This window comes from Strigops habroptila, chromosome W (genome assembly GCF_004027225.2).
Source record: "Strigops habroptila isolate Jane chromosome W, bStrHab1.2.pri, whole genome shotgun sequence".
NCBI lineage: Eukaryota > Metazoa > Chordata > Aves > Psittaciformes > Psittacidae > Strigops > Strigops habroptila.
The window spans coordinates 14,158,425-14,184,995 of NC_044301.2; the positions used below are offsets into that span (position 1 = coordinate 14,158,425).

At 48.4% G+C, this 26,571-nt stretch overlaps 1 protein-coding gene and 1 long non-coding RNA gene across 15 annotated transcripts in view; one reads left to right on the forward strand and one right to left on the reverse strand.

Moving 5' to 3' along the window:
- The window catches only part of LOC115619075, a 31,896-nt gene extending 11,268 nt beyond the window's left edge, over window positions 1-20,628 (reverse strand). The window contains exons 1-4 of one of the 3 annotated variants that reach the window (XR_003994909.1): window positions 20,617-20,628; window positions 8,292-8,296; window positions 6,564-6,693; window positions 5,250-5,252 (exon numbers count right to left, since the gene is read on the reverse strand). This is a non-coding gene — a long non-coding RNA (uncharacterized LOC115619075). Of the gene's footprint in view, window positions 1-5,079; window positions 5,084-5,249; window positions 5,253-6,563; window positions 6,694-8,291; window positions 8,297-20,616 lie in introns of all 3 variants that reach the window. The other 2 variants (XR_003994908.1, XR_003994910.1) reach the window with 2 other exon arrangements.
- Window positions 1-26,571, forward strand: part of LOC115619073 (CUGBP Elav-like family member 4) — a 528,109-nt gene that overhangs the window by 11,591 nt on the left and 489,947 nt on the right. The gene's annotated exons all lie outside the window — the stretch shown is intronic.

Below are 26,571 nucleotides of genomic sequence, written 5' to 3' on the forward strand. Positions count from 1 at the left end.
ATGGCAACGTGCTGGGGCTTGACCTACGCCTACAGAGCCCTGCTCAACACTATCCAGCACCTTCAAAGGGAAAAAAATGTCTCTGGTTCTGATGGCAAAGCAACAGATAACACAGCTACTCCAACTCCAAGCACAGCAGCTACACCAACCCCAGTGACAAGCACAGCAGTTGCTCAAACCCTGACCACAGCAGACAACGCAGCTACTCCAACTCCAATTATGTAGCTACTACCAAAGCCTTCATATGTCTCATCTTTTCCAAATGATAACCACCACCAGACAAATATGTAAATTAAATATATGAACCAGTTATTCTGGAGCAAAATTTCTTTCCCTTCTAACCAAAAAATATTTGTGAATGATGCATTTATTATCTCATCACATGGCAATTCTTGAAGAGACCAAAGCAACTCGTGCTGGGTGTTACTGAGATACAGAACAAAACCATCTACTCCACGGTATACACTTAAATTCAGGAACATGAGTACTTTTATTGACCTCAAAGAGGCTATGTAGGCTCTTAAAGACAGGCAAACTTGCACTGAGGTCCAAATAAGACAAATTGTATGAACAATGTTGAAGAACCTTTGTTTGATCCTTTTCCTGTGCTGTTCCTGTGAGAAAAATTGCATTTCAAATTGCTACTTTAGAGCTCTTTATTCCTCTTTGGCTTTTTTTAATTTCTGTTTCATAGTTTCTGGGGAAAAAAAAAATCAACTAACTTAAAAGAACTCCTTTCATACTGTGTTTTATAACAACTCCATGGATTGGAAGGCTGCTATGGGGTCTCCGCGCAGCCTTCTCTTCTCCAGGCTGAACAGCCCAAATTTTCTCAGCCTGTCTTTCTTTTTCTGGAGGTGCTCTAGCCCCCTTATCATCCTTGTGGCCCTCCTCTGGACTTTCTCCAACAGCATCATGTCCTTCTTATGTTGAGGACACCAGAATTTCACACAGTACTCCAAGTGAGGTCTCACGAGAGCAGAGTAGAGGGGCAGGATCACCTCCTTTGACCTGCTGGTCATGCTCCTTTTGATGCAGCCCAGGATACAGTTGGTTTCTGGGCTGCGAGAGCACGCTGACAGCTCATGTTCAGTTTCTTGTCAACCAACACCCCCAAGACCTCTCCTCAGGGCTGCTCTGAATCTCTTCTCTGCCCAACTTGTAGCTGTGCCTGGGCCGTTGCCCCAACCCAGGTGTAGGACCTTTGCACTGTTGCACTTCAGCACTTTGCACTGTTGAACTTCATGTGGTTGGCATTGGCCCACCTCTCAAGTGTGTCAAGGTCCCTCTGGATGGCATTTCTTCCTTCCAATATATCAACTGAACCACATAGCTTAGTGTCATCGGCAAACTTGCTGAGGGCGCACTCAATCCCATTGTCTGTATTGCCATCAAAGATGTTGAACAGGATTGGTCCTAACACTGACCCTGGTGTTGCCTTCCGAAGGCGTGGCGACCTGGTTCAGGAACGGCACGGCGACCAACCCCAGGCCGCTCGGGCCATCAGCTCACAGACACCAATGTGGTGGATGGCAAATGGCGTTTATTGTTAGGTAACATCGCATTATATAGCTTTAGGTCTTATGACGTCACTTCCGTCCGCCTACATCATAAGCTAAGCTAAACGCTATTGGCTATCAGAAATGTCAGGAGAGGGGCTCTCTCTTTCCGTACAGCGCGATATCTTCCGGCCGCCAGACCTTAACTACCTACATTTCCCCCCTCCCTATGCAAAATTAAATTGGCCAAAATATAACGATCTTAAAAATATATCATAGACTTGGATACAAACGTACTAAATGTATGCTGTTCTTATTCTATGTTCTATAACGATCTTGAAATATGTATCACAAACTTGAATAGAAAACATAAGGCACGCTAAACAGGAGATAACTGGGGGATAACTGGGAGTAGTGGGGTATAACTGGGGGTAGCTAAAGGGAATTCTAAACAAAAACATTTTTAAAGCAATTGTTGGCGTTCTATTAACATAATGTTAACTTTTTGGGGATGGTTCTCAGATCCTGCCTGTCCTATAGTCACCAGTCCTAAAATCAGGATCACACGAAGGCTTCGTAGCCCCTTTCCATGGGGGCTATGTCGCCGTTGTTTGGATTCCACTGGATGCCTGTCGACTTGTCGCCTTCATTTGTCATTGGGGCATACGGGTTACGAGGGCATCCGACAATCCAGTCCTGTGGATAAAAACTCACAGTTTTCGTTAGTTTTATTCTGAAGGTCCGGTTTAATGGACTTAAGTGGGCACCACTTAACTTTTCCATCTTTTTTGACAGCGGCATACCCTCGCCCTGTAAGGACTAGCTTCCACCCTTGTTCCCATTCTCCCAGCTCATTTTTAATTATGACCAACGGGCCTTCTTCTAACGCTCGAGTGGCCCAATGTTTTTGGGTGGGGCTATTTATCTCTTCCCCCCTGGGAAATTGATTTAGTGCTAAAAGGGCGGTCGCTAGCAGGCATGCTTGGTCTCCCGGGGGAACGACGTTGGCAAAACCTTCTGTTTTTGCCAGCACTTCTAATTTGGATTTTAGAGTCTGATTCGCTCATTCGACTATGGCTTGTCCTGTGCTATTATACGGAATGCCATGTATTAGGGTGATACCCCATTTCAAAGCAAATGCCTGGACTGATTTAGAAACGAAATTCGGACCGTTATCTGTTTTAATCTGATTAGGGACACCAAGCCATGCCATGGCTGTTAGCCAATGTTGGATGGTCGCTTTAGACTCGATCTTACGGTGTTGTGTGGCTACGATCACTCCGCTATATGTATCGACAGTTACTGCTAGCCACGCTCGAGGTTTCAGCATCTGACAGAGCGTAAAATCTGTCTGCCACACCTCGGAGGCCTTAAGACCTCTGGGGTTGACTCCACTGGACCACAGCGGTGTTTTCTGACAGTGGGGACATGTGGCTACTATGTGTTTCGCGTCAGCGACTGAGATCCCGCATTTCTTCGCTAGTGCTTTAGCTCCGATGTGGAGGGACTCGTGTAGCTGATGGGCATCTCTTAGCGTCCACAGTCCTTTTGCAGCGGCGTCTGCTTTGTCATTGCCAATTTGGAAAAACCCTTTGATTGGGTTATGGCTGTTGACGTGGATGACCGATATGGTGCCTTTTCGAGAGAAAAGCGCTTCTTCCAGCATTAGGGCTACTGTGGATGTTGACACGCCGGGCCCCGACATGGCTAGACAGAGCTTGGCCACGAACATCGAATCGGTCACTATATTGAGATGTTCCATTGGGAACAGTCCGCACGCTAGTACTACGGCTGCCGCTTCTAGCTGTTGGACTGAAAGCGCACGATCGGTCATTTTAACGCAGTGCCATTCTTCTCCTGATTGCCACACTGCTGTCGCAGTTGAGGTCGCTGAGGATGCGTCTGTGAAGACCGTTGGTCCCGGTTGGGGTCGGTCCATGATCTTTTGTGGAAGGTCGATGTCGACAATTGCTAGCATTTGCGTCCAGGGGGGCTTTGTAGCGTACCGAATTTCTCCACCAAATCCGACGAGGGCTGTGGCCAGATACTCTGACATCGCCACTGATTGTGTTGGGAGCTGTTTGCGAAAGGGTAGATATATCTTGGCGGGTTCGGTGCCTAGGTGTCTCAGGGCGAGTTTTCTGCCTTTCATAATGAGGTTACCAAGGCACTCAACTCCTGGAGAAAATGCACGTGACGGTTTTCCCAGGACTATCCATTGTATTGGTCGAGCCTTTTCGGGAGGGCCCTGGGCCAGTGCTCCTACTCCTCCTCCTTCCGTGAAGTGTACGTACAGATCAAGTGGTATATTCGGGTTCCACCTAGCGAGCGTACTTGACGATATTTGTTGTTCGATAAAGTCAAGGGAGTTCATTGCGTCCGTCGTCAGAATTTTTTGTTCCCATGGGCTCTTTCCTTTTAAAAGGTCATACAGGGGGATCATGGTTTCAGGAGGGATTAAGACAATATTGCGGAGCCACTGCAAGGATCCTACTAATTGCTGCATATCGTGGAGCGTTTTGATGTTACGGCGGATGTTCATTTGGGGGGGGGTTACATAAGAGTCTGTAATCTCCACGCCCAAAAAGGTTACACACGGTCCTCTTTTAACTTTCGCGCTCACGATTTCGAACCCGTGTGTTTTTAAAGTTTCCGAAACTGCGGATACCAGCTGGTCTACCTGACTTCCTGTCGGTGCGGCGATTAAAATATCGTCCATGTATTGAATGATAGTCGCGGTCGGGTCACTGCGCCGGACCGGTGCTAACGCCCGATCCACCGTTATCTGGCAGATAGTAGGCGAGTTGATCATTCCTTGGGGCAGCACTTTCCACTGGAAGCGTAGGTTGGGGCGTTGGCTGTTCAGGAACACGACAGAAAAAGCAAACCGCTCCTTGTCCTCCTCGTGTAGGGGTATCGAAAAGAAACAGTCTTTAATATCAAGGACGGCACAAGGTTGTCCTTCTGGTATCATAGAGTTCATGGGCAGCAGCGTTTGGACAGGGCCCATTGGTTGAATTCTCTTGTTTACTTCGCGTAGATCATGGAGGAGGCGAAATCCTTCGCCGGTTCGTTTGGGTATTACGAAAACTGGGGTGTTCCATGGGCTGGTGGAGGGCTCTATATGACTGCGTTGTAGTTCACGGTCGACTAGCTCGAGAAGAGCATTCATTCGAGGCTTCGAGAGGGGCCACTGCTCGACCCACACTGGGTCAGATGATTTCCATGTCAGTCTGATTGGTGGAGGTGGGTGTGCGGTAGTGGCCCTCACGGTAAATTTGTCACATTTTACTGCCAGGGCCACCCTGGGGTCTCGCCCCCAAGGGGTGGTCCTTGCTGTCCTTGAGATAGGGGCAGATTCGACTGAACCGCTGGTTGAGTCACAAAGTTGGTCGCTTCTCGGGGGGGGAGCGGGTTCGGGAGCGCCTCGCCCCATCTGGGGTTGGCATAATGGGGCCGCCTCACGTCCCAAGTGGGAGAGGGCTGTGCGCGGCCCAGATGCCCTCTCCCTTTCCCGTTTCCCTGGGTTTTGGATCTACACTCCTTGGCGAAGTGCCCTTTCTTTCCACAGGCCCAACACGGTCCTCTGGGTCGATTTTGGCGCGAGGGGGGCGCTGTTGGCGGGTCTCCCAGCTGGGGGCAGTTTGCCACCGCATGGCCCGCCTGACCACATTTAAAACATGCCATTACATTGGCTATTGCAGTATGAACAGCCGCTTGAATCGGGGCTAGATGCTCTTCCTTTGCGACATGCTTAATCATGTCCGCAATACTTGACCCCACTGGCAGTGATCGTAGGATTTCCTTGGTTGCCGAATTACACTGCTGGCGTAGGCAATCTGCAACAACCGGGCCTTTCGCTTCCGCGGGCAGGGTCGAGGAGTCAACCGCTGCCTGGAGACGATCCACAAATTGCGTGAAGCTCTCACTTTCATTTTGCTTAATTGTAGACCATGGCGATGGCTTGGCGATGGCTTGACAATGACTCTAGAGGCTGTGCGAATGGCCTCTCTGGCCGCACGAGTAGTTGTCATAACCTCATGGGCCTGTAGGCCCTGGGCTTGCGCCTGGGGGGTAATCATTGTTGGGTCTGTACCCATCAGCCGCTGCAGGCTGGAGCCATGTAGCGGGTGATCCGCCCCGGTTACTTGGGCTAGTTGCCTTGCACAGTTGTCCTCCCATTCTTGTTTAAAAACGATCATTCCTGCCCCGTCAAAGATCAATCTGCAGGTTTGTTTTATATCAAATGGGAGCATATCGTCTCCCCCGAAGACACCGTCTATGAGGGTGGAGACCATGGCAGAATTAAGCCCTTTGTCTGCAATTGCCTTAACAATCGCTTGTATATCTTTAGGGTTTATTGGTGAGTGAACCCTTTGTCCCCCGTCCATCACCCGGACTGGGAACGCTAGCGTGGCTGATGGAACCCAATCGGCACACGCAATCTTAATTTTCCTCCAATCTGTGAGAGGGATTTCTTCCCCTCGTGGTCCTTTTTTATTCCGGATGGGAATATTTCGGCTTTTGACTGTATTTATTCTCATTTCCTCTTCCTCTGAATTTGAATCAGTTGCAGGCCACTCGTCCCCACTAGTGTCTGATCCGGGGTCGGAACTCGACTGACTGGTTACTTCCGGTTTCCGGTACCTTTTTTGTCGAGCTCCGGCCCCGCCCGCTTCCCTTGCAGGCGGGCGGTCCCCTCCCTCTTGGTTCGCCCCGCCCTCTGCTCGGCGGGGTGTTTGCCCTATAAGGGCATTTTTTCAGACGGCCGCTCTGATTGGGTTTCCGCCCTTCGCTCGCACTCCCCTCTTCTCCCCGTTCGCTCCCACCACCTTTCTCCTTTTCGTTCTCCTCCCCTTCCCATGTGCTTGCGCTTGTTAATGTCAGTGTTCTCTCCCAGTTCCCGCCATAGGCATCTTCGTCCCGCCCTTCCCTTTTCTGCTCGGCGCCATCTTGCGGCGCGTAGGGCGGCGGTGTAGCCCAGACTTCCTCGGGCTCTGGTCCCTCCCCGGCGCCCCTGGCCTCCTCAGTTAACCCACCCCATTGCTTATATAATTGTGATACGACCTTCGCAAGGGCTTCCATCCTCCTTGCTGGTCCGGGAGCGTCCTCCCCGCCGGGCTGGTCCTGCCGCTCCGGCCGCCGTTCACCCGAATCCAAGCGACTATTCCCGGGTTTCGGCACCACTTGTTGCCTTCTGAAGGCGTGGCGAGCTGGTTCAGGAACGGCACGGCGACCAACCCCAGGCTGCTCGGGCCATCAGCTTACAGACACCAATGTGGTGGATGGCAAATGGCGTTTATTGTTAAGTAGCATAGCATTATATAGCTTTAGGTCTTATGACGTCACTTCCGTCCGCTTACATCATAAGCTAAGCTAAACGCTATTGGCTATCAGAAATGTCAGGAGAGGGGCTCTCTCTTTCCATACAGCGCGATATCTTCCGGCCGCCAGACCTTAACTACCTACACCCTGGAGGGACACCACTTGCTACTGGTCTCCAAGTGGACATTGAGCCGTTGACCATAACTCTTTGCATGCAGCCATCCAGCCAATTCCTTATCCACCGAGTGGTCCATCCATCAAATTGATGTCTCTCCAGTTTAGGCAAGGATGTAGTGTGGGACAGTGGTGAATGCTTTGCACAAGTCCAGGTAGACTACATCAACTGCTTGGCCTCTATCCATCAGTTCCATAGCCCCATCATAGAAGGCCACCAAATTGGTCAGGCACGATTTGCCCTTAGGGAAGCCATGTTGGCTGTCACCAACCACCTTGTTGTTTTTTATATGCCCTAGCATGGTTTCCAGGAGAATATGCTCCATGATCCTGCCAGGCACAGAGGTGAGACTGACTGGTCTCTAGTTTCCTGGGTCTTCCATTTTCCCCTTCTTGAAAATGGGGGTTATATTTCCCTTTTTCCAGTCATCAGGAACTTTGCCTGACTGCCATAATTTTTCAAATCTGATGATTTGTGGGTCCCTCAGGACCCACAGATGGATTTTATCAGGTCCCATGGACTTGTGCACATTCAGGTTCCTAAGATGATCTCAAACCTGATCCTTTCCTACAGGTGGCCTAAGGTCTTCATTCTCCCAGTCCCTGCATTTGTCTTCCAAGACTTGAGTGGCATGGCTTGAGCACTTACCAGTGAAGACTGATGCAAAGAAGTCATTGAGAACCTCAGCCTTCTCCAAATCCAGGGTAGCCAGTTCTCCCGTTAGCTTCCAGAGAGGGCCCACATTATCCCTAGTCTGTATTTTATTGGTGACATACATATAGAAGCCCTTCCTGTTATCTTTGACATCCCTGGCCAGACTCAATTCCACCTGGGCCTTAGCTTTCCTAACCTGGTCCCTAGCTTCCCGGACAATGCTCCTATATTCTTCCCAGGCCACCTGTCCTCACTTCCACCTTCTATAAGCTTCTTTTCCTTCTGAGTTTTCTCAGCATCTCCTTATCCATCCATGGAGGCCTCCTGGCCTTTTTGCCCCATTTCCTTCTCATTGGGATGCAATACTTCTGAGCTTGGAGCAGGTGATCCTTGAATATCACCCAGGGCCCCCCTGCCCTCTAGGGCTTTATCCCATGGAACGTTACTTAGCAGGTTCCTGAAGAGGCCAAAGTCTGCTCTCTTGAAGTCCAGGGCAGTGAACTTGCTGCGTGCCCTTCTCACTGCCCTGAGGATCTCCAACTCCACCATCTCGTGATCATTTCAGCCAAGGCTGCCTTGGAGCATAACATTCCCCACCAGCCCTTCCCTGTCGGTGAGCACGAGGTCATGCATGGCACCTCTCCTTGTCAGCTCCTCTATCACTTGAAAGAGGAAGTTTTCTTCCATACAATCAAGGAACCTCCTGGATTGCTTGTGCCAGGCCATACCATCCCTTCAACAGATATCAGGGTGGTCGAAGTCCCACATGAGGACGAAGGCCTGCAAGCGTGAGAATGCTCCAGTCTGCCTGTAGAGGGCTTCATCTATGCAGTCCTCCTGGTGGGGTGGCCTTTTAGCAGACCCCCACAGTAATGTCCCCCATCGCAATTCTCCCTTTAACCCTAACCCACAAGTTCTCAGTTGGCTCATCACCTGTCCCCAGGCAGAGTTCCATACCAATCATTGACGTAAATAGCTACATCCCCTCCCCATCTGCCTGGCCTGTCTTTCCTAAAGAGCCTATAACCTTCCATTCCAACACTCCAGTCATAGGAGCCATCTCACCATGTTTCCATGATGCCAACGATATCATATCCCCGTAGATGTGCACACATCTCTAATTCCTCTTGTTTATTCCCCATACTACAGGCATTTGTATAGAGGCATCTGAGCTGAGCTCCAAATAAAACTGACTCATTGGCTGGAGCAGCCGGAGTAGCTCTGCATTGCTCCGAGCATTCATTAGGCATGCTGGCATCTGACTGGTGGGGTTGGGGTGCATCTGTGCCCCCCTCCCCCAACAAATCTAGTTTAAAGCTGCCCTGATCTGGCAAGTCTCCGACCAAAGCAGCTCTTCCCCTTCTTTGTCAGACTGGCCCCATCAGCCTCCAGTAGACCCGGCTTCCCAAAGCAAGTCCTGTGGTCTAAGTAACCAAAACCCTGGCTATGGCACCACCCTTCTAACCATTTATTAACCTGCCAGATGGTCCTGGCCTTTTCAAGGTCCTCCCCTTTGACCTGGAGGATGGATGAAAAAACTATCTGAGCCCCAGAGCCCCTAACCACCTTTCCCAGGGCTCTGTAGTCCTTCTTAATGATTCCCAGGCTACTGCTGCTTGTATCACTGGCACCCACATGGACCACTATGAGTGGGTAATAGTCAGTAGGACTTACTAGACTAGGCAGCCTCTCAGCAACATCTCTGATCCCGGCTCCCGGTAGGCAATGCACCTCCCTCGAGATCGGGTCAGGCCGACAGATGGGTGCCTCTGTTCCTTTCAAAGTGGAGTCTCCTACTACTATGCCCTGCCACTTTTTCTTGGATGCATTAGTAGTTACCCTCTTTACTGGTGCGGCAACTGGTTGTTACTTTGGTGTGGTGGGTGTTGCCTCATTAGCCCCTTGCTTTTATTTGACCTCTTCCTCCTCTTTTTGTTGGTTTTTTTTGGTGACAAGTTCCCAACCTCCTGAATTAATGCCTGCCTTCCTTTCTGTTTGTGCTCAGGGGGATGCTTGTGGCCCCTGCACAGTTTGGGCTTGGAGCCAGCAGTCCAGCTCCCTCTCAACTTCCTTGATGTCTCTTAGTCTATTGACAGTCTCCCACAGCTCAGCCACCTGCTGCAAGAGGTCCTCTACCAGGGCACACCATGTACAGCCCAGTCCACTGTTTACCCTTGCCTCAAGAGAAATGTCAAGGCATTTTCTACACTCTGAGGTCTGCACTGCAGTCTCCCCTTTAATCAGCTCCATCTGGGTGGTGACGCCACCACCAGGGCAACCAGTGCAAACCTTCCAGACTGGGCCACAGCCCTAGCCCTGAGGACTGACCCAACACTCTTTGAAGTCAATAGTTTGACTCCAACCCACTTTCACAAACAACAGACAGACACCATGTGAATCCTTAAGCAAGGATGTGAATGTCCCCGACTTTGGCAGAGCAAGGTAGTCCAGAAGGGAGTTTTTACTGCTGCTACACAAGAAGTAGCTTATTGTGAGGAATAAACAAGATTCCAGTGACCATGAGTATCCAGCCACAACAAAATCAATTTAGAAACCCTTTCATTTAAAAGGAGGGTTTCAGGTGATCTCCTGCAGCAAAGATCTGACAAGCAAATGAACCAGGCTCCCTGGGTTTTTTTTGTTATTTCAGTTGCAGTTTTAGTTACTTCATCAATAGCAATGTATGGGGGGGGGGGGGGTGTGTTTCCATTCCATCTGTGCTTATGTGTTTTATGAAATAAATGGAGGAGCTGGAGTGTGCATGTGTGTATGTGTGTGTATGTGTGTGTATGAGTCACTCCAGGCTCACTGCCCATTTTCCACAATGCCCTTCTCAGCCTACCTGTGCTCATGAGTTGTTTATTTTCCCAGGGAAGTGGTGTAATCACTGTCCCTGTACTGTTAAAAAACCATGTAGATAAGGCCCTCAGTGATATAGTTTAGTGGTGGTCTTGGCAGTTCTGGGGTAATGGTTGGACTTGATGATCTTAAAGGTCTTTTCCAACCTAGTTGATTCTATGATTCTATTCTATGATTCTATTCTATGATTCTATGATTTTCAATAGCAAACATCTGCCACTACAGACCTGTTTCCCCAGCTCCCACCATCTCTGCTCACAGTCCTCTTCTCTTGGTTCAGCTCTGAACCAACATTTTGCATTCATGCTGTCGCTGGCTATCACCCCCGTAGAGAGCACTTCACTGGGTTCATGTTGCAAGTCACCATTCTGATTCTCTCAGACCATGTTAGCTATCTCTCCTCTCCTTTCTCAGTTCTTCTCTGAACAGGGTTTGGGAAAAGGGAGCCATACTAGCCAAGTATTTTCAAAAAGCAAAAAGCCAGTAGCGGAAAGACCCACACCCAAAAAGCATACACACACAGATACACACACGTATTTCTGTACATAAACTACTGAGACAGTAGACAGAAAAAGTGGTGGGTTTTTTTCTTTTGAGGTTCAATGTGGTGGACTGAAAGACATGGACTCAGCGTATGCTCAAGCCAAGCCGTTTATTTGTTTCACTGCCTTGCTTTTATAGTTACATTTCAGGAACTTGACTATGCAGCCAAACAGGATGTTTATGCACACAGCAAACACTCTTTCTTAAACATACAAATGCTGCCCCAGTGTTCCGGGACAAAGGGTCATCTGACCTGTTCTGGTGTTCCATAAACAAGTCATAAATTGACCACCACTATCACACATTCCTGTTTCACACCCACACACAGCTGTGCTTTGAACTCCTGAGAAAGGCTGGTCAAGACCTGTCAAGACACTATTTATGCTTTTGTTTGCTTCTTGCTAAAGCTCTTAAAGATACAGTTACATTCTTCGGGTCATGCAATGTTTCGCAAGATCCCTCCACAGTTCAAAGCTCAATGTCTTCTTTCAAAGATTAAAACAAAAAAACTGTGCAGTAAATCTATAATTTCACCAAGGCAATTGCACCTTTTTTTTTTTTAACTTTGTTTCATTAAATTAGCAGCAGATTTCTAACACCTGAACAGAAATCTTGCATACATTTTCCTTGAATTCTTAAAATTGTGATCTTATTCTTAACTATTCCTGGCAGCCCCTTTTGGGACTACAGTTCAGCTTGCAAAAATATTTTTCCCTGCTCTTTTGAAACATAACTACCCCTCAGCTCCAGGACCCTTCTTTAGAAAACCCAAATTAAAGCAAGAAGGCAAAACAAGCCTTTGATGTAGTGTGGCATCAGTCTTCTTCATTCAGAAGTAGGTGCATCTTAAGAGACAAACTGAATTTTTATTACATCATCACTATAATCTCCAGCTAATCAGCATCTGTGTGCATTACTGTGCCCCCTTTGGCTTTTCATCTGTGTCCGTAAATAATAAGAATAATAATCAGGGCCAGTTTTGTGTACATGCATGTGTTTGTGTGTTGGTACCAGGCAGAGAGTCGCAGCTGCACTTTTTCATTTCAGCCAGATTGTTTCAGCAACATTGGACCCAGTTTTGTGCAGATTGTCTTAACTATTGCCCAGATTAATTTCCTGGTGCCTAACACTTAAATCATGGAAACAATTAATTCAGACTAATCCATACACATCTCGCAGCAGCTGAACTTCGCTGTTAACTTGTACACACATTTCCATGGCATTGCAGGCAATATGCCCAGTGCCAGTGGAATGTGAAGCAGTTAACATATCCCCCTATATGGGTGTTTAACCTCTAAATTTTTAGTGCATACTTGCTACTCTTTCTTGACCAGGAAGATAGTACATTGCATGTCTTTGAACGAGAAGCTTGGAGACCAGATTTTTGGCTTTTGATTGCTGCTATTTTTCCACAGCTTGCTGTGTAGCACTTAGCCTGCCACTCAGGTCTGCAAATTTTTCAGAGTTGAGCTCCTATACAATTTTTTCTCCTTCCTTTCCAGCTCTGGAAGAACAATGACAATAATACTTCCCCATAAAGTAAGACTTGTGCCTTACTTTGAAATTCTCACCCTCTATACAGATGTCTTGTGCATTTTAAGCAGAATAACTCTGCTTTCTCTTCAAAATACCCTGACTTGGCAAAGCATGGCAATGGCAGTGCTTCTCTTAAGCAGGCAGACTTCAGATTGGCTTCCTAGTGGCTTAGGATGATACTCATATCTGGTACACAAACTGTAACACTCGTGTCTCATCCTGCAGTGCCAAGATTAGTCCCTTCCGAGTTGTCCAAGACTGATCACAAAAACTCTGCCAGAGTTCAATCAGATATGACAAAGTCATCAATAAAAATGGCACAAATTACAGACCAATGTACTAAACAGCAGTGAATCTCTTGGGAAAAGGCCTGTATCTCTTCCATATGAAATGTAGCTATGGTATAGAGCTGTCCATTCAGCAAAGTGTGCACTTAATTCATATTGTGGAAAGCCTCACAGAACACAATAGGTTCTTAAAGCTGAACAGGTGCTTAAATGCTTTGCTGGATCCATGGAAATCTGCAGTTCAGATGAAATAATTAAGCACAGGGGTTTACAAAAGCCAAGTGAAAAGCATAATGCTGTGACTGAGAAATAACACTCTTTCATAACTGTGACTGGACATCGAAATCATGAAAGAAACACCGTGTACCTTGAACACCTTGTAGCATGGATCAGGCTGAGACCTTTCCTATATTTCAAAATATTTCCTTCCTGATTTCTTTTTTTACGGACAGATTCTGATTAGATTTGGTCTGGGAATGGGATTTTGCCCAAGCAAATAGAAACACAAAATATTTTCAGTTCTTATCTTCCATTATTTTTTCTTATACCAAACCTTTTTCACAGAATCATAGAATGGTTTGGTTTGGAAGGTACGTTAAAGATCATCTAGTTCCACCCCATCTGCCATGGGCAGGGTCACCATTCACTAGACGAGGTTGCTCAAAGCCCCATCCATCCTGACCTTGACCTCTTCCAGGGTTGGGGCATTGTCGTAGTTTAAGCCCATCCGGTAACTCAGAACCATGCAGCCGCTTGTTAACTCCTGACCTTTCTTCCTGCCCCCCAGCTCCTGGAGGGATGGAGAGGAGAACTGAAAGTATTTAAATCCCACAGGTTGAGATAAGAACACTCCAGTAACTAAGGTACAATGCAAAACCACTGCTACTACCACCAATAAGAATAATAAGGGAAATAACAAGGGGAGAGAATATAAAACTAAAAGGGGAAAAGGAAAACAAACACAACTGATGCACAATACAATTGCTCACCACCGGCCAACCGATACGCAGCCCGACCCAAGCAGCGATCTGGGCCTTTCGGGTAACTCCTCCCAGTTTATATACAGGGCATGACATACTGTGGTATGGAATACCCCTTTGGCTAGTTTGGGTCAGGTGTCCTGTCTCTGCTTCCTCCCGGCTTCCAATGCCCCTCCTCACTGGCAGAGCATGAGACTGAAAAAGTCCTTGATTGGAGTAAATGTTACTTAGCAACAGCTAAAACCAGTGGTGTGTTATCAGCACTATTCCCAGACTAAAGCTGAAAGCACAGCACTGCACCAGCTACTAAGAAGGAGAAAAATGACTGCTACAGATGAACCCAGGACAGCATCCACCCCTTATTCCATACCATTCACATCATGCTCAGATCCCATATTTTAAAACGTACCATCGCTTTTTGCCTCATATATATATATACACATATATATACACACACACACACAAAAAGAGACATATCATTCCTTAGTCGATGGACCAATCCTTATAAAGTTGCTGAATTCATCCAGTCCATGATGTCAGGCTCCATCTCCTGTAACAGTCTTTCAGGGCAGAAGAGATGGTGTGTAGTGTTGGACTGTTGCCTGTCAATGACCACATGGAGTGCACAGAGCTCTGCCTGGGGATGGATGAGGAGCCGACTGAGAGCTTGTGGGTCAGGAATAAAGGGAGGGCAGGGGCAAGGGACATTACAGTGGAGGCCTGCTACAGGCCACTCAACCAGGAAGACTAAGAAAATGAGGCCCTCTACAGACAGATAAGTGCAGCCTTGCGTTCACAAGCCCTGGCCCTCATGGGGGACTTTAACCACCCACCCTGATATCTGTTGAGGGACAACTGTTGGGGTTTAAGCCCAGCCAGTATGTGTTGGATTGCTGACTGCTGATGACACCGCCGAACTTGTCTGGTCACTGCTGAGCTAGTCTAGTTTGATCAAAGTTCACTCTTTGTCGGGGTGATGATCTGAGGGAAGTCAGGGTCATTCGATGGTGACCTGAGGACAGTTCTGCTGCTGCTGCTGGCTTAACCATGACTTGATTCTCTGCTGATGATCATGACAGTGCATATCTTCTTTTCAAAGCCCAGAGTGGTGGAGATGGGCATCTAGCTGCTGGGCTATAAAAGCGTTACATAGCAGGCAACAGCATATAATTGAGTTCACTGGCTGTTTTCCCCCAAAATAAAATCTCCTTGAAGTATGCAATGGACTTCCCCATCTTCCCGCATTACCCACCAAGTATATCCAGGTCCCTGAGCAAAAGCAACCCCACAAGTGGGTTTGCCTTTACCTGAAGCAGGAATAACCCAGACTGTCTTCCCCAACAAATTCTTTATGTGCACCACAGGAACTTTATCCCCCTCTACAGTACGTAAGAGTTCTGATTGGGCAGGGCCAGCCCTGTTGGCAGATCCGCTAGTGTTGACCAACCAGGTGGCTTTTGGTAAATGTGTATCCCAATGCTTGAAAGTCCCACTACCCATTGCTCTCAGTGTAGTTTTTAACAACCTGTTATATCGTTCGATTTTCCCAGAGGCTGGTGCATGGTAGGGGATGTGATATACCCACTCAATGCTCATTACTGTGCTCTTTGGCCCAAGTGTCTATAAGGTTGTTCTGGAAATGAGTCCCATTGTCTGACTCAATTCTCTCTGGGGTGCTGCATCCCCACAAGACTTGTTTCTCAAGGCCAAGGACAGCATTCCGGGCAGTGGCATGGGGCACAGCATATGTTTCCAGCCATCTGGTGGTTGCTTCCACCATGGTAAGGACATGGTGCTTGCCTTGGAGGGTCGGTGGGAGTGTAATATAGTCAATCTGCCAGGCCTTCCCCTATTTATACTTCAGCCATCGTCCTCCATACCAAAGAGATTTTAATCACTTGGCTTGCTTAATTGCAGCACGTTTCACATTCATGAATAACCTAGGCAGTAGAGTCCATTCTTAAGTCCACCCCTTGATCACGAGCCCATCTATATGTTGCATCTCTGCCTTGATGGCCTGAGGCGCCAGGGGCCCACAGGGCTAAAAATAATTCACCCTTATGTTGCCAATCTAAGTCCATCTGAGCCACTTCAATCTTAGCAGCTTGATCCACCTGTTGGTTGTTCTGGTGTTCCTCAGTGGCCAGACACTTGGGTACATGAGCATCTACATGGCATACCTTCACCACCAGGTTCTGCACCCAGGCAGCGATATCTTGCCACAGTGCAGCTGCCCAGATGGCTTTACCTCTGTGTTGCCAGTTGCTCTACTTCCATTCCTGCAACCACCCCTACAGGGCATTTGCCACCATCCATGAGTCAGTATAAAGTACTGGCCATTTTTCTTGTTCTGCAATGTCCAAGGCCAGCTGGATGGCTTTCACCTCTGCGAAATGACTCCATTCACCCTCTCCTTCAGCAGTTTCTGCAACTTGTTACAGGGGACTCCATACAGCTGCCTTCCATCTCCAATGCTTTCTCACAGTAGGGCAGGACCCATCAGTAAACAAGGCATATTGCTTTTCACTCTCTGATAGTTTATTATATGGTGGGGCCTCTTCAGCACGCATCACCTCCTCCTCTGGTGACATTCCAAAATCTTTGCCCTCTCGCCAGTCCATGATGACTTCTGGAATTCCTCGATGACTGGGATTTCCTATTCAAGCTCATTGTGTGATTAGTGTGGCCCACTTAATCCATGTAGCATGGGTTGCATGATGTGTAGAGGAGACCCTGCCTTTGAACATCCAGCCCAGTACAGGCAACCGGGGTGCCAGGAGGAGCTGTGCTTCAGCGTCAATCACTTCTGAAGCAGCTCAAACCCCTTCATAGGCTGCCAGTCTCTCTTTTTCAGTGGGAGTATAGCTGGCCTCAAATCCTCTGTATCCCTGACTCCAAAAGCCGAGGGGTCGACCTCGAGTCTCTCCTGGAGCTTTCTGCCAGAGGCTCCAAGTACAAACATTCTCCCTGGCTGCAGTGTAGAGCACATTTTTCACATCTGGCCTGGCCCAGACTGGTCCAAGGGCTACTGCATGAACTATTTCTCATTTAATTTTTTCAAAGGCTTGTTACTGCTCAGGGCCCTATTTGAAATCATTCTTCTTCTGCGTCACGTGATTGATAGGGTTTACAATCAGACTGTAATTTGGGATGTGCATTCTCCAGAACCCCACAACACCTAGGAAAGCTTGTGTTTCTTTCTTGTTAGTTGGTGGAGATATTGCTGTTATCTTGTTGATCACATCTGTGGGGATCTGGTGACATCCATCTTGCCATTTTCTTCCTGAAAATGTAATCTCCCTTTCTCAAAAACTTCTTCCGCTGTATCGCCCCACACAGTAATGTCATTAATGTATTGCAGGTGTTCTGGAGCTTGCCCCTGTTCCAGTGCAGTCTGGATCAGTCCATGGCAGATGGCAGGGCTGTGTTGCCACCCACCCCTGGGGCAGTCAATTCCAAGTGTACTGGATGCCCCTCCAAGTAAAAGAGAACTGTGGCCGGCACTTCACTGCCAAAGGAATTGAGAAAAATGCACTAGCAATATCAGTTGTGGCATCCCACTTGGCTGCCTTTGACTCCAGTTCAAATTGAAGTTCTAGCATGTCCAGTATGGCAGCACTCAATGGTGGTGACACTTCAGTCAGGCCACAATAGTCTATCGTTAGTCTCCACTCTCCATTAGTCTTTCGCATGGGCCATATGGGGCTACTAAAGCATGAGCTGGTCCTGCTGATCACTCCTTGGCTCTCCAGTCTGCAGATCAGCTTATGGATGGGAATCAAGGAGTCTTGGTTGGTGCGATATTGCCGCCGGTGCACTGTTGTGGTCGCAATTGGCACTTGTTGTTCTTCGACCTTCAGCAACCCCACAACAGAAGGATCCTCTGAGAGACCAGGCAAGGTGGACAGCTGCTTAATTTCCTCTGTTTCCAAGGCAGCGATACGGAAAGCCCATCGATACCTTTTGGGTCTTTGAAGTACCCTCTCCTGAGATAGTCTATGCCAAGGATGCATGGATCCCCTGGACCAGTCACAATAGGATGCTTTTGCCACTCCTTCCCACTTAGGCTGGTTTCAGTCTCTGGTACCGTTAACACTTGGGATCCTCCTGTCACTCCAGAAATAGAAATGGGTTCCACCCCTTGATACCTTGATGGCATCAGGGTACACTGTGCACCAGTATCTACTAGAGACTTATACTCCTGTGGGACTGATGTGCCAGGCCATCTGATCCACACAGTCCAGCAAACCCAATTGTCCCTCTCCTCTGCCTGGCTGGAGGCAGGGCCCCTCTAATAGTGATCATAAGATTGTCCTCTTATGTCTTGTAGAAAGGGATTAGTATTCCTTATCACAGGAGCTGGAGTAAAATCAGCCCTTCCACTCCATCTGGGAAACTGCTCACCAGAGACTGGAGCAGCAACTTTAATGGGAGAATCATCCTTGAGTGTTTTTCTCCTCTTCAATTCATGCACCTGTTCCTCCAGAACTGAAGGAGGTTTTCCATCCCATTTTCTCATGTCTTCTCTGTGACCCCACAGGTAAAACCATAGGGTGGCCCGTGCTGTGTACCTCCTATATGTTCTTTCTTGAGCAGTAGGGTGCCTTCTGTTAATAGCTGAGATGTGGGTCTGTACATGTGGGGAGCTGGATAGACTGTCTCTCAGTTGCTTGAACTCCTGAGTCAGGAGTTTTTCCACAGCTGAAATGATGGAAGGGGTGAGATTGTCTTCAAACTCTCGGAGTTGATGAGTCACTTCATATGCTGTTGGTGATGCTGTGTCGTTCCAGGTCATTGATGCCAATGAGTGGGCATATGATGATGGTGCACTCCGTGTAAGTTTCCACCACATGGGTCATGTACATTCGACTTAATCTGAATGTACAGGTGCATTCCCAGCATCCAGCCTACGATAGATCATCTCTAGAATGACTAATTCCCTCAGGTATTAGAGGCCTTTCTCTGTTGTGGTCCAGGTGCCTGGGCGACACATGACATCATCCTTGAAGGGAAACCTTTCCTTTACAGCTGCCAAGTGCTGCCTCCAAAAGCTGAGGACTCATTTCTCTTTTGCAATCGCTTTGTCAGTTCCTCCTTCCCTAGCAAGTGTTCCCAGCTGCTTGGCTTCCCTACCTTCTAGTTCGTGACTGTCGGCCCCATTGTCCCAGCATCGGAGCAACCAGGTGACGATGTGCTCCCCTGGAAGATGAGGAAATCTTTTCGCATATTCTGCAGCTCGGTTGAGGTCCAGGGTTGAGAAGTCACCTCTTCTTCGTCTTCCTCTGATTCACGTACTAATAACTCTTGTTCAGATGCTGTCCCCTCTACTAAGTGCATTGGGTCTTCATCTTTCTTCGCTGCATGGGTTGCTCTTTGTGCCTCTCGTTTGCTTTTCCCCTTGCTTACAGGGGCAACCAATATCGTCACGGATTGGTCCTTTGGTTTAGCTGCAGTGTCTGTCACTGTGGTTGGAGTGGCTGCAGTGTCTTTCACTCTGGTTGGAGCGGCTGCAGTGTCTGTCACTCTGGTTGGAGTGGCTGCAGTGCCTGTCACTGGGGTTGGAGTGGCTGCAGTGCCTGTCACTGGGGTTGGAGTGGCTGCTGTGTGTGGGAGTTGAGTAGCTGTGTTGTCTGTTACCTTGACATCAGATCCAGAGACATCTTTTTCCAGAGACCCTCTGTAGGCATTTGCCAAGCCCCAGCACATTGTGCTAAGTTGTCCCTCTCTGGTATTGCCAGAACAACAGCACACCTCGTCTAACTGTTCTGCTAATTTTTCTGGATTTCACACTTGTCCAGTGGTGAAATTCCAAAGCACTGAGGGGCCAAGTGGCGTAGGAGCTTGCCCATATGATCCCACACACCCTTCCACTCATAACTGTCCAGCCTCGGGGAAAATCTCTTGGTGGTCCTCCTATATAGTGGTTTAACCCTAGACATTGCTTCACACACCCTGCTCCCCCACCAGGCTATATACAGCAGCATTTGAGAATTCTAAAGGTTTTGGATGGCCTTCGAATACTCCTGAAACCTTCCTGCTCCGGGAGTGGGGGGCGGGGGGAAGAAGGGAATGTCTCCTTCATGGTTTGACCCCCTGAGGAGGAAAAAAAAGGCGTGTAATTGTTAAAAAATTCCATTATATGCCTCCCAAAGTATAGAGGTGATGACCAGGCTGAGAACACAAGCCAGAACAGTTTCATGATCAATAATTCTATTATATTACAAGTCATTACCATGAAGTACAGTGAAACGCTAACCTTAGCCAAGGCCCCCCAGCTGATAAACACTAAAACAGCTAATACGGGCTGCAAGTAAGGTACGGCATGCTGAAACTGCAAGACCAAGCACAACAACTCTGAGAGCAAATAAATCAACATTGTGACAAGTGACTATTAATCCAAAACAATGAATGCTTATCACAGATAAGTTTTGACACACTCTGGTCAGATGTGTGATTATTGCAACCCTTCGTGCCTCACGTTGGGCGGCAGAAAGAACTGTTGTGGTTTAAGCCCAGCTGGTAACTGAGAACCACACAGCTGCTCGCTCACTCCCCCCTTCTTCCCCCCCCAACCCACTCCCAGAAGGATGGGGAGGAGAATCGAAAGAAAGTAAATCCCATGGGTTAATATAAGAATAATCCAGTAACTAAGGTACAATACAAAACTACTACTACAACCACCAATAATAATAAAGACAAGGGAAATAACAAGGGGAGAAAATATAAAACTACAATGGGAAAAGGAAAACAAACACAACTGATGCACGGTGCAACTGCTCACCACCTGCCGACTGATACCCAGCCCGACCCAAGCAGCCATCCAGGCCTTTCGGGTAACTCCCCCCAGTTTATTTAGTGGGAATGATGTGCTGTGGTATGGAATACCTCTTTGGCTAGTTTGGGTCTTGTCTCCTGTCTCTGCTTCCTCCCGGCTTCCCATGCCCCTCCTCCCTGGCAGAGCATGACACTGAAAATGTCCTTTCTCGGAGTAAACAATACTTAGCAACAACTAAAACCATCGGTGTGTTATCAGCACTGTTCCCAGACTAAAGCCGAAAACAGCACTGCAGCAGCTACTAATAAGGAGAAAAATGACTGCTACAGCTGAACCCAGGACAGGCATCCCAAACTTCTCTGGGCAACCTGTGCCATTGTCTCACCAGTCTCATAGTGAAGAATTTTTTCCTAATCATAGAATCATAGAATAGCAAGGGTTGGAAAGGACCTTAAGATCATTTAGTTCCAACCCCCGTGCCATGGGCAGGGACACCTTGCCCTAAACCACGTAGTCCAAGGCTCTGTCCAACCTGGCCTTGAACACCGCCAGGGATGGAGCATCCACAACCTCCCTGGGCAACCCATTCCAGTGCTTCACCACCCTCATTGTAAAGAACTTCTTCCTTATATCTAATCTAAACTTCCCCTGTTTAAGTTTGAACCCATTACCCCTTGTCCTACCACTACAGTCCCTAAGGAAGAGTCCCTCCCCAGCATCCTTGTAGACCCCCTTCAGATACTGGAAGGCTGCTATGAGGTCTCCACACAGCCTTCTCTTCTCCAGGCTGAACAGCCCCAACTCTCTCAGCCTGCCTTAATATGGGAGGTGCTCCAACCCTCTTATCATCCTCATGGCCCTCCTCTGGACTCGCTCCAACAGCTCCATGTCCTTCTTATGTTGAGGACACCAGAACTGTACACAGCACTCCAAGTGAGGTCTCACGAGAGCAGAGTAGAGGGGCAGGATCACCTCCTTCGACCTGCTGGTCACGCTTCCTTTGATGCAGCCCAGAATACGGTTGGCTTTCTGGGCTGCAAGCGCACACTGCCGGCTCATGTTAAGCTTCTCATCAACCAACACCCCCAAGTCCTTCTCTGCAGGGCTGCTCTGAATCTCTTCTCTGCCCAGCCTGTAGCAGTGCCTGGGATTGCCCCCACCCAGGTGCAGGACCTTACACTTGGCTTGGTTAAACTTCATAAGGTTGGCATCAGCCCACCTCTCAAGCATGTCAAGGTCCCTCTGGATGGCATCCCTTCCCTCCAGCGTATCAACCGAACCACACAGCTTGGTGTTGTCGGCAAACTTGCTGAGGGCGCACTCAATCCCACTGTCCGTGTCGCCGACAAAGATGTTGAACATGACCGGTCCCAACACCGATCCCTGAGGGACACCACCCATTACAGGTTTCCAACTGGACATCGAGCCATTTACCACAACTCTTTGCATTCGGCCTTCAAGCCAGTTCTTTATCCACTGAGTGGTCCATCTATCAAATTGACGTCTCTCCAATTTAGAGACAAGGATGTCGTGCGGGACAGTGTCGAATGCTTTGCACAAGTCCAGGTAGATGACATCAACTACTCTGCCCCTGTCCATCAGTTCCGTGGCTCCATCATAGAAGGCCACCAAATTGGTCAGGCAGGATTTCCCCTTAGTGAAACCATGTTGGCTGTCACCAACCACCTCATTGTTTTTCCTGTGCCTTAGCATGCTTTCCAGGAGAATCTGCTCCAAGATTTTGCCAGGCACAGAGGTGAGACTGACTGGTCTGTAGTTTCCCGGGTCTTCCACCTTCCCCTTCTTGAAAATGGGGGTTATATTACCCTTCTTCCAGTCATCAGGAACTTCACCTGACTGCCAGGATTTTTCAAATATGATGGATAGTGGTTTAGCAACTTCATTCGCCTGCTCCTTCAGGACCCGCGGATGGATTTCATCAGGTCCCATGGACTTGTGCACATTCAGGTTCTTAAGATGGTCTCGAACCTGATCCTCTCCTACAGTGGGCATAAGGTCTTCATTCTCACAGTCCCTGCATCTGCTTTCCAAGACTTTCGTGGTGTGGTCAGAGCATTTGCTAGTGAAGACTGAGGCAAAGAAGTCATTGAGAACCTCAGCCTTCTCCAAATCCAGGGTAGCCAGTTCTCCTGATAGCGTCCGGAGAGGGCCCACGTTGTCCCTAGTCTGTCTTTTATTTGCTACGTATCTATAGAATCCTTTCCTGTTATCTTTCACCTCCCTTGCCAGATTTAATTCTAGCTGGGCCTTAGCTTTCCTAACCTGGTCCCTAGCTTCCCAGACAATGCTCCTATATTCTTCCCAGGCCACCTGTCCTCGCTTCCACCTTCTATAAGCTTCTTTTTTTCCCTCTAAGTTTCCTCAGCAGCTCCTTGTCCATCCATGGAGGTCTCCTGGCCCTCCTGCTGCCCTTTCTTCTAGTCAGGATGCAACACTCCTGAGCACACAGCAGGTGATCCTTGAATATCAACCAGCAGTCTTGGGCTCCCCTGCCCTCTAGGACTATATCCCATGGAACCTTACTAAGCAGGTTCCTGAAGAGGCCAAAGTCTGCTCTCTTGAAGTCCAGGGCAGTGAGCTTGCTGCACGCTCTTGTCACTGTCCTGAGGATCTCTAAGTCAACCATCTCGTGATCACTACAGCCAAGGCTGCCCTGGAGCGTCACATTCCCAACCAGTCCCTCCCTGTTGGTGAGCACAAGGTCAAGCATGGCACCTCTCCTTGTCAGCTCCTCTATTGCTTGAAAGAGGAAGTTGTCTTCCACACAATCGAGGAACCTCCTGGATTGCTTGTGCCGGGCCGTACCGTCCCTCCAACAGATACCAGGATGGTTGAAGTCCCCCATGAGGACAAGGGCCTGTAAGCGTGAGGTTGCTCCTATCTGTCTGGAGAGCGCTTCATCCACAGAGTCCTCTTGATCAGGTGGCCTGTAACAGATCCCCACCGTAATGTCCCCCATTGCTGTTCTCCCTTTGATCCTGACCCACAAACTCTCTGTTGACTCATCACCCGTCCCCAGACAGAGTTCCATACTCTCCAGCCTATCACTTACATAAATAGCCATGCCCCCTCCTTGTCTGCCTGGTCTGTCTTTTCTAAACAGTCTGTAACCTTCCATTCCAACACTCCAGTCATAGGAGCCATCCCACCATGTTTCTGTGATACCAATGACATCATATCCCTGTAGCCTTGCACACATCTCTAATTCCTCTTGCTTGTTCCCCATACTACGGGCGTTTGTATAGAGGAATCTGAGCCGAGCTCCAAATGAAGCTGACTCAATGGCTGGGGCAGCTGAAACATCTCTACATCTCTCCAAGCACTTATTACAGGTGCTGGCAACTGACCAGGAGTGTTGGGATGGATCAGTGCTCCCCTCCCCCAGCACATCTAGTTTAAAGCTTTCTTGACCCACCTGGCAAGCCTCCTACCAAAAAAGCTCTTCCCCTTCTTTGTCAGACCAGCTCCACCAGCCTCCAGTAGTCCTGGCCTCCCAAATGGAGTCCCATGTTCTAAATAGCCAAACCCCTGACTACGGCACCACCATTCTAACCACTTATTAACCTGCCAAATGCGCCTAGGTTTTTTTAGGTCTTCCCCTTTGTCCTGGAGAATCGATGAAAAAACTATCTGAGCTCCAGAGCCCCTAACCACCTCTCCCAGGGCTCTGTAGTCCTTCTTAATGTTCTCCAGGCTACTGCTATCTATATCTCTAGCATCCACATGGACCACTAGAAGGGAGTAATAGTCAGCAGGACTTACTAGACCAGGCAGCCTCTCAGCAACCTCCCTGATCTGAGCCCCTAGCAGGCAACACACCTCCCTCGAGACTGGGTCAGGCCAGCAGATGGGTGCCTCTGTGCCTTCCAAAGTAGAGTCCCCTACTACTATGACCCTCTGCTTTTTCCTGGAGGCACCAGTAGGGATCCTCTTTACTGGTGCATCAGCAGGATGCTCATTAGGTGTGGTGGGTGTTTTCTCGTTAGCCCCCTGCAGAACTGCGAAGTGGTTCTGGGTGGGGACATCAGATTTAGGAGGAAGTCCCTTGTCATTAATTGTCCTCTTCCTCCTTTTTTTGTTGGTTTTTCTCATTACTAATTCCCAGTTTCCTGGGTTGCTGCCCTCCTTCTTTCCTATATGAGCAATGCTGGACATTTGCTGCCCCGTACAGTTTTGGCCTGGAGCAAGCAGCCCAGCTTCCTCTCAGCTTCCCTGGCATCTTTTAGCTCTCCAACAGCCTCCCGCAGCTCAGCCACCTGCTGCAGGAGGACCTCCACTAGGGCGCACCGAGTGCAGCCCTGTCCATTGTGCACCCTCTCCTCAAGAGACCAGTCGAGGCACTTTCTACACTCTGAGGTCTGCGCCACAGCCTCCCCTCTCATCGGCTCTGTCTGCGTGCCTACGCTGGCAACCGCCGGGTCAGAGCTCTCACAGCGGGCCCTGGTCCTGAGGCGAGTGCTCACCATCCCGCTCCCCCTGCCTGCGCCAACTGCCGCGCCACGCCCTGACTGACGTGCCACGCCGTGTTTGCAGGCCCTCTTCGCCGTGCTCCCTGGGATGGGTTTTTACCCACTGAGGGCTGGTGCCGTCACTCCTGGAGCCGCCCCCTGTGAGTCGGGTGCTCGCGTCAGCTGAGCTGCCGGCTCCTGGGCAAGTCCTGTTGAGGACTTGAGGCTTCCTCAGTGGCTCTTGCCGCTCCGAACTGAGGCTCCTGGACGCTGTGCTTCCCCCCGCTCCAGTGTTAAAGGCATCCTCTCTGGAGATACTCACCTCAGCAATTCAATATCTATTTCAATATCTAATATTTAGTATCTAATATCTAATATCTAATATCTAATCTAAATCTACCCTGGTCCCTCCAGCTCCACTGCCTGTTTTGAGAAACCAACTCATTTATCAGATGGGAAAAGTGGAAGGGGGGAACAAGATTATTTTTTTTTGTTGCTTCTGTTATGCATGATATAATCCCTCTCTGCACTTAGCACTTCTCTAAATAGGAGCTCTGATCTGAAATTGGTCACAGTTTATCATACTCAGGATGAGACCAGATTGGGTCCTGAGTCTCTGTCAACCATGTAATAAACAGACCAAAGTTTTACACTTTAAACAGATCAATTTCATGCTTTGTATAACATCTCTTGATTTTTCTGGATCCATTATTGTTTTGCCTTTTAGTTGTCATGGTTTAAACCCAGCCAGCAACTAAGTACCATGCAGCTGCTCACTCACACCACCCCCCCTTCCCCTCTCCCTGGGCCGGATGGGGAGGAGAATCAAAAGAATGAAAAACCCATGGGTTGAGATAAGAACAGTTTAATAACTAAAATAAAGTACAATATACTATTACTAATAATAATAATGATAAGGGAAGTAACAAGGGGAGAGGATATAACACTAAAAGGAGAAAGGAAAAAAATAAACAGCAGTGATGCACAATACAGTTGCTCACCGCCCACTGCCTGATACCCTGCCCGTCTCAAGCAGTGACCGATCCCTTCCAGCTAACTCCCCCCAGTTTATATACCAGCATGACATGCTGTGATATGGAATATCACTTCGGCTAGTTTGGGTCAGGTCACTGTACTGGCTATTAGGAAGAAAATGAACTCTATCCCAGCCAAAACCAGGACATCAATTTTGGAGGTTAATTTGCATATGTATTACTAGGTGTCTGTTTATTGTTTCACTATTTATTTATGCCCTCTTGTCCCTCCTTACACTCCTTCTTGCCCATCTTCCCCAAACTCAGTGGCTTAATCCTCTGGGCAGTTATGAAACCAACATCATTCCCAGATAAAATTCTACCTTGAAGGATGAAGAGCATCCCCTGTTTGTAACTGGAATAGATGAAAAAGAACACATCACTTATCTGAATTTGCTGTTCATTCAAGCACTGTTTATGGAGATTTACAGTACC